The 7,312-nt window shown below is 33.7% G+C and overlaps 1 long non-coding RNA gene across 13 annotated transcripts; it reads right to left on the bottom strand.

The window, feature by feature from the left end:
* Positions 1-278: 278 nt before the first annotated feature.
* LOC112488969 (uncharacterized) lies at positions 279-6,894 on the bottom strand. 13 transcript variants are annotated; one of them, XR_009634324.1, is made up of 6 exons: positions 5,300-6,894; positions 4,760-4,937; positions 3,058-3,185; positions 2,869-2,933; positions 869-1,012; positions 285-684 (listed from the first exon to the last, which is right to left on the bottom strand). It is a non-coding gene; the product is annotated as an uncharacterized LOC112488969 (long non-coding RNA). The 13 variants fall into 13 exon arrangements; XR_009634327.1 differs by having other exon boundaries at positions 279-1,012; XR_009634325.1 differs by lacking the exons at positions 285-684; positions 869-1,012 and adding an exon at positions 1,612-2,063.
* Positions 6,895-7,312: the final 418 nt, after the last annotated feature.

The following is a 7,312-nucleotide window of genomic DNA, read 5'->3' on the forward strand; positions in this document are numbered from 1 at the left end:
ACTAGATTTGAGAAATACTAATTTATTCCTATTTGACATTTTAAAATCCTAAAAATTCCATTATAATCTATTACTTTTAGATTTTTATGGGTTTTATGAAATCTTAATTTAATTAAAAGCCCTTGAATAACAAGCTTGATTTGTATGGACTCTATATGATTAAAATCTTAATTGACTCTTCATAATGGTAATAAACCACAAGAAGGGAGATTAATGTCTCATCCTAAAAAGACTCAATTTCTAAATTACTTGGCCACCCAAACTCTAATGAATTAATAGTAATTGATCATACCCAATTTTGCTAAATATATAAAGGAAATACAAATAAAGTTAATTTCCTAGTCAAACTTGAACATAAATAAAAAAGAAAAATATAATCTGGGTAATTATACCAGCCCGTTTTCCATTCCAAAGCACTAACATATAAACCTCAGTCGTACACTATTGTCTTCTGACTCTATTAGAGGAAGAAACGATGAATTATAAAGTTTATAGAAGAAAAACACATTGTAGGTTGTCTGAATTACCAACGGAGCTCCTAACAAACATCTTGTCTAGACTTTCTGTGAAAATCATTCTCCAACTTAGAACCGTATGCAAAACTTGGTATCAAATCCTCACCGATTCCAGGTTCATTACAATGCATGCCAATTGGTGCGCCACCAAGCAACATGGATATTTAACCTGTTTCCCACGATGTCAAAAGATCAAACACAAAGATAAGGACCATGAGCTTTTAGAGATTCTGAAAATTCCAAGAATGGACTCCTCGTCATCGTCGTCGAAATTTGATGTGATTGGTTCCTGTAATGGTTTGCTTTGCTTGACAAAAAAGACTAATGTAAAGCATCAATTTCCCTCTACATACCTATGGAACCCTTGCATTAGGGCATACAAAAAACTCCCAGAAATCACCCATCCGCAATATCGCCGCAATGCTTCTTGTGTTTCTGGATTTGGTTATGATAGTCGAACCGATGACTATAAGGTCTTTCACACCGTGCTAATAAAACTGAATAAGAAAGAAAAATTAAGGAATATTAGAAAATCATCAGAATCATCAGATTATGTTATAATCAATCAGCTTTACTCTCTCAAGACTGATTCATGGAAAGTGATAGAATTAGGGTGTGATGATGATTGTGATTATGATTCGTCAACATATCCTTTTGGCTGCCGTCGATGCCGAGCCTATTTCGATGGAGCTTTCTACTGGATACCAACAAGTAGTCTTACATATATCATGTGGTTTGATTTTTGTGATGAAAAACTTCGGAAAGCGAAGCTGCCAATAGTGTTGGCTGATGCTAGGGAAAAGTTCATATGTGTGAGACAATTATCAAACCAACTTGCTCTGTTTACATCAGAAACAGTACTTGGGAGTGGACCTTTCGCATTCAATGTATGGATGATGAGGAAGAAAAAATTAAGTAGCGATGTGACATGGGATAGGGCACTTTCAATTTCAATGGTGGTACGCCCAGCAGCAACAGTAGCTAAAATTCAACCGGTTAATCATACATTTTGTTATTCAGAAAGTATGTTTTCCCAAGAATCTTGGACAAGATACTAGAACGACTCTATTAATTCTTCTTCTTCTTCTTCTTCTTCTTCTTCTTTTTAATTTATTTTTATTTAAGTGTCAGCTTTTGATTTTTTTTTAATTTTATTAGTTGAGTTTCACACAATGAATTATGGAATTTGCTTATTTTAGGTTAGGATAATAAATGGCATGATTATAGTTAATTTATAATCGATTTGGCTGCTGTGAACATCTCCTGAATATTGGAGGTTGAATATAACAATTCTCACACACTTGATTTCGCATTGTTTGAAATCCACTTAACGAGTAAAAGGAGTTGTTGTTTTGCACATAACCCATCTGCTCATCCACTTCCACTTCTTTGGTGCTCATGTCCTGAATATTGGAGTTTGAATATCACGATTCACACACACTCAATTTCACATTGTTTGGAATCCACTCAACAAAGGAAGAAGAGTTGTTGTTCTGCACATTCCTCATCTGCTCAGCCACTTATACTTCTTTGGTGCTCATTTTGCTCCTGAAAATATGGCTGAGGCTGTGAGGTAGTGACCATAAAGTTGGCCTGCAGATAGCAGCATAGCATCTTAATTTTGGCATCCCACATTTGCTGAGTGAGTTCTGGGACAGTACTGTTAAGCAAATGCAATCCTAAGAAGTAAGGTTCACTACAAGTTTCCTTAGATCAGGGGTAAGCTGGCCTGGGAACTTAATGCATGCAGCATGTCACACCACTCATGGTTGCAGAAATCAAATGATTCAGATCTCCAAAGGCAAAACATAGGTAATCTTCTAAATGAAATGGAATAGTACTAAAATTCTGAGAGACATCCTTAAACTCTGCCTGTAAAGAGTTGGTGAAATTACAACCATTTCTTCCAAACAATTTGTATCTTCTATACATATTATTGGTCAACATACCACTAGTTCACAAGTATCTATCTAGAGACTGTATTGCTCTCAGAATGGGGTGTCAGTGGCTGATGTAGGTACTTGTCCAAGTTGGATCTGTCTGTTTAGCAAAGTTTTTCCACATATTTGGAGTGTCCAACAGCCATACCCTTATCAGTCTCCAAGACATAATTTAGCCTAGAGATTAAGATGTCTCAGAAAATAGTCGACCTTCTCAAGGGCAGGTTTAAAACTATTGTGAGTCCTAATACATATCATAATATTTATCTAAAATTAAACTAGACATGATTTATGGTTTAAACAGAAACATCAACCTGAACTATTAATATGGAAAAAAAAAAAAAAAAAAAAAGGTTTCAGTCATTTTCACGACGAAAAATAAAAAAATAAAAAAATCAGCGATCAATCAAAACCTGTGCTCATATGTTGCTCCTTGTACCACCATTAAAGCATCCTTGATATGCCCAACATATTCCACCTGATACAAACAAAAGATAGGAGCTATTGTAGTAGGAAAAGGTAATCATAATGATAATAATGATGATGATAATAATAATACAAGAGAACAAAAAAGCTTTACATTAACAAATGCACAAACTCACCATGAAAATTATTTCATTTCATGGAGGGGGCTTAATGGACAAAGCTTGGCAAGCTTCACGGAATTGTCTTTCAATAAAAGACGGAGACAAATCTTTATTCTGATAAAGATTCACCACCACAACAGATACTGTTCATGATGGAGGGAAATACACAATAAATAAACCATGCACTTCAGATATACTGAAATAATTAATAGAGAAATGATAGAATTGGTATGCTATCATGACTAGGATGATATTATAGCATGTAAAGAGTAGAATAGTTCTTTTCTGAAATGCATTTTAAAAGCAGGCAGAATATATATATATATAAATAAGTTGTTTCTTATCAACAAGATAGAGACATCAAAATTAAGAAATTACGAACATAATTGAGAAGGAAATTTATAAAGCAAGTCATCACCTCCATTAACCAACAAAAGTAAGGGCTACATAAGTAAAAAACAATAGAAACAAATTGCTTTGTGTGCAACTTTAAAAGTCATAAAATATTAAACTTACAGGGAGGGCGAAAAATGAGAGACTTGGAAAGAAATGGATAAAAGCACTACATGCACATACAGCCATAGCAAAGAACTAAGTAGGATAAACTAGTTTATACAGAAGCTCAATACAAGTCTCTATCTAAAATGTTCTAATTGAGGCCTTCTAAAAGGGCCATTAATGATGGAGACTGATGAAAGTGACTGAAAATTTTGAAAATATACAAATGAAATTTCCTTTAAAGACTTTTCGGTGTCAATCAAGCATTACTACATGGGAGATTCTTTTCACAAGTTAATTAATTTTTCACATCATTTGTTCCTTGTTGAATTCAATTGTAATTATCATGTCACATCAAGAATTGTTATAAACTTGAGAATCCACAAGTATTGTCAAATAAAATATATTATGAAAAGTTATTGATTGAGAAATAATCAGTCCTAACAGATGTGATGATGGAAGCAATCAATTTAAGCAAACCAGAAAAACAAAAGCAAGCACCGACCAACACAACCACAAACATCAATTGGCAGAAAGAAATACCGGTGTATAATTGATACGAAAAAATATATATTACTTCAATGTCCATATTCAGTTATCCTTCCACTTAATAGGAGAAAACGAGAAACTAGGATTGCACAACTTGACATCATTTACAAACTCAGTTTTCATTGTTTGACCGACAAAATGCAATGCATTGTAGTTGCCCACATAATCAGTTCTGATTTGCCCATAGCACCCATATAATTGCAAAAATAATCTGCTTTATATAAAATAACTAAGCACCTGAAATTCCTTACTCAATTTTTTCTTCCCTAAAGCATTATTGACAAAACAGATTATTGCTATTTTGACACAGACATAATAGATCAGATTAATGCAATATGAAAACGAGTTGCTCAAAACAATGCTAGGATACAGCAAAGATGGTCATTTTTGTTGGGAAAAACACCACAACAGTTTTTAATCTCCATGTAAATATGGTGTCTTGGATGTTTTATGCAACATGTTAAACCTTCCCTACACTTTCCATATCAGATTGCATGTACCTAAAACACTGACGAACAGCAGAAACGAAGGGAAACAGAAAAAAGTGAATTACCAACATCTCAAGAAAAGGCATGAAGCATGAACAACAAAGATATTTCCAAATCAAAGTCCAACATGGGTTTATTAGTTCAAAGTAACAGAGAAATAGTCTTATTGTCCAGGAAATTACCTGTGTACCTGTGATTCAAGTAAAAGAAAGAGAAGTGCTCCAGATAAGAGCATTCTGTAGTAGTCTTCATCTGCAATTCACTCAGACCCCAGCTATCTTGGACATTTCACTTCTTAGCAGTTTTATCCTCCTTACAGATGCATCCAATCTGAACAACTGCATTAAACTCCAATGTCACCTTTGTTTCACAAATCCCCAGGTCAAAGTAACAAAAACATATCAAACTATATCCTTTCCAAAGGTAATTCCTCCTAAAATGGGTCATTTATATACGTCAGTGAAAGGAAAGAGCATAAAAAATACTAGAGACTGTATAAAGAATTCATTGATAAAGTTTCTTTTCTATATGGTGAATAACATAACTAGCAACAACGAATAAAGTGATGATATAGCTTAACCACCATGAAAAAGAAACCTAGGCAACTTGTAAAATTTACAAAACAAATGATCACTGATAAGTAAAACCTGCACAAGCCATGCATAAGAACCATGGATGCATTTTTTTTTTCGTTATTGTTCTTATACTAGAGATACACTGACCTGAACTTCTAGATCTGCAAGAAGAGCTGACAGGTTTTTGCTTTCTGCTCTAAACTGATCTTCATCAATTATGACCTACCAAACTCATAGAAAGAAAAGAAAATTTAGAGTTAGAAACCCTTTCACACAAGAAAAAAAAGGAAACGGAATCATAATTATTACTTCAGAAGTTTCACCAGAAATACCTCATAGAGATTATAAGCCTGCCTACCGTGAGGGAGTATCCTAGAAATTTTCCTTCTAACGGAGCTTTAGAATTGAGGTAAAATACTCAAGGAACAATTAAAGGAGTCTAATGCATGATTACTTCCACAACCACCCAAGCAAAAAAACTGGCCATTCTGAGAAGTTGAAGCTAATTGTATAATCTGAACATAGAATGATGTGATTAATCCGTGGCAGAGAAATAATTACAGCCAAAAGATTTTCAAATTAGATGAAAGCATTAGACGCCAGTGGCGGCGTGTTAGGGCTGCTTCATGCCGCCTAAAATATGAACTAACACCTGTTCTGCCCTGGGCTTCTTTTTATGATCTGTTGCACTGCTGAGCAACTTAGAAATACTATTAGAATGATGTGGAGACTTTATATTGCCCAATCTATCAAAAAGACCAAAAATCCATTTTCCATGATTATAGAAAACTAACTCAAGCTAGCACATACATAATAGATACCCGTGACATATGATGGTTATCCTCTGGGAGGTCTAAGTCCAATTAAGCTCAACTGGGACTAGATGATATTTATAGATGATAACAACGCAACTTAAAGACTTTTGTGGTTCTTGATCTTCCAAAGGTGACTGCAAAATTACAATGAGGCATTCATCACTTCCACTAACGTGTTTTTTATGCCAAGTCGTTTCCATCTGATACTTTAAACAAAGTGAAAATGGAAAAGATTTAGCTTTCTCCCATTTACATTTTTTATTTTTTTTTTCTGCTGTCCCTTGCCATAAGAACAAACTTGTAAAAACCGTCAGACACTCGAACCATAATTTCTTACTCTTCCTTTCACTTTCTTATTAACCAAACAGACCCAAAAAAAAAAAACGAAGCTGCGGCTAATATACCACCAAAATTGAAACAAAAACCATGTGAATTGAGGTGAAAATAGAACGAACAAACTAATGAAGCTAAAATTGATTAATAAAATCAACTCAGGGAGCAAATTAAGGACCAATCCGAACCTCTTATCGCCTTCGGAGAAGAGTTCGACCCATCCCCCAACCTCGTTGGCCTCGAGCTATTCCTCACCCGTGCCTATGAGCTTCTTGGAGCCTCGAAACACTCTGCCTTCCCATTGTCGGTTTTTTGCCGTTCATTGTTTCGGTCCGTAAAAAGCTGATTTCGGATTGGAAAATGATAAATTAAAAACAAAACAAACAAAAAAAAAAAAAAAAGAAAAAAGAAGGGGTTTTTCTGAAGGCCTTTGTGATCTGAAACTGAAAGTGGATCCGCTGTGACAGCGAGCGACTGAGGGCCTCGGGCGTCTTTCCCGCGCTTTGTATATATGCTAAAACGGTTCTATAGACGTAAATAACCCTGACAGTGCTCGAAATTTTCAACAGTACCACAATTTGATCTGCTATTCCTTTCCCGGGTTCCCCGTGCAGTGATTATTATTATTATTATCATTACAATCTATATCTATATAATATATAAAAATAAGATAGTAAATAAAAAATTTTACCACTTATTATTTTTATATTTATTTTTTTTTTTTTCAAAAGTATTAAAAAAATAAAGTTTAAAAATAAAATTATTTATAAAATTTTACAATCTTAAAATTATTATCATATGTTATTTTTATGTTCATTTTATTTCCTTACAAATATATTATAAAAAATATTAAAGTTTATAAATAAAATTATTTGTAAAATTTAATAATCTAAATAAAACTTGAATAGAATAATTTGATCTTGATTTTTGAAAACTTACCTAACATGTGGGTGTTATCTAGATGTGGCCATACATTTTTTAAATAACATGTAAAACGATTTTAGCATAATTT

Source organism: Ziziphus jujuba, chromosome 10 (assembly GCF_031755915.1).
Source record: "Ziziphus jujuba cultivar Dongzao chromosome 10, ASM3175591v1".
NCBI classification, from domain to species: domain Eukaryota; kingdom Viridiplantae; phylum Streptophyta; class Magnoliopsida; order Rosales; family Rhamnaceae; genus Ziziphus; species Ziziphus jujuba.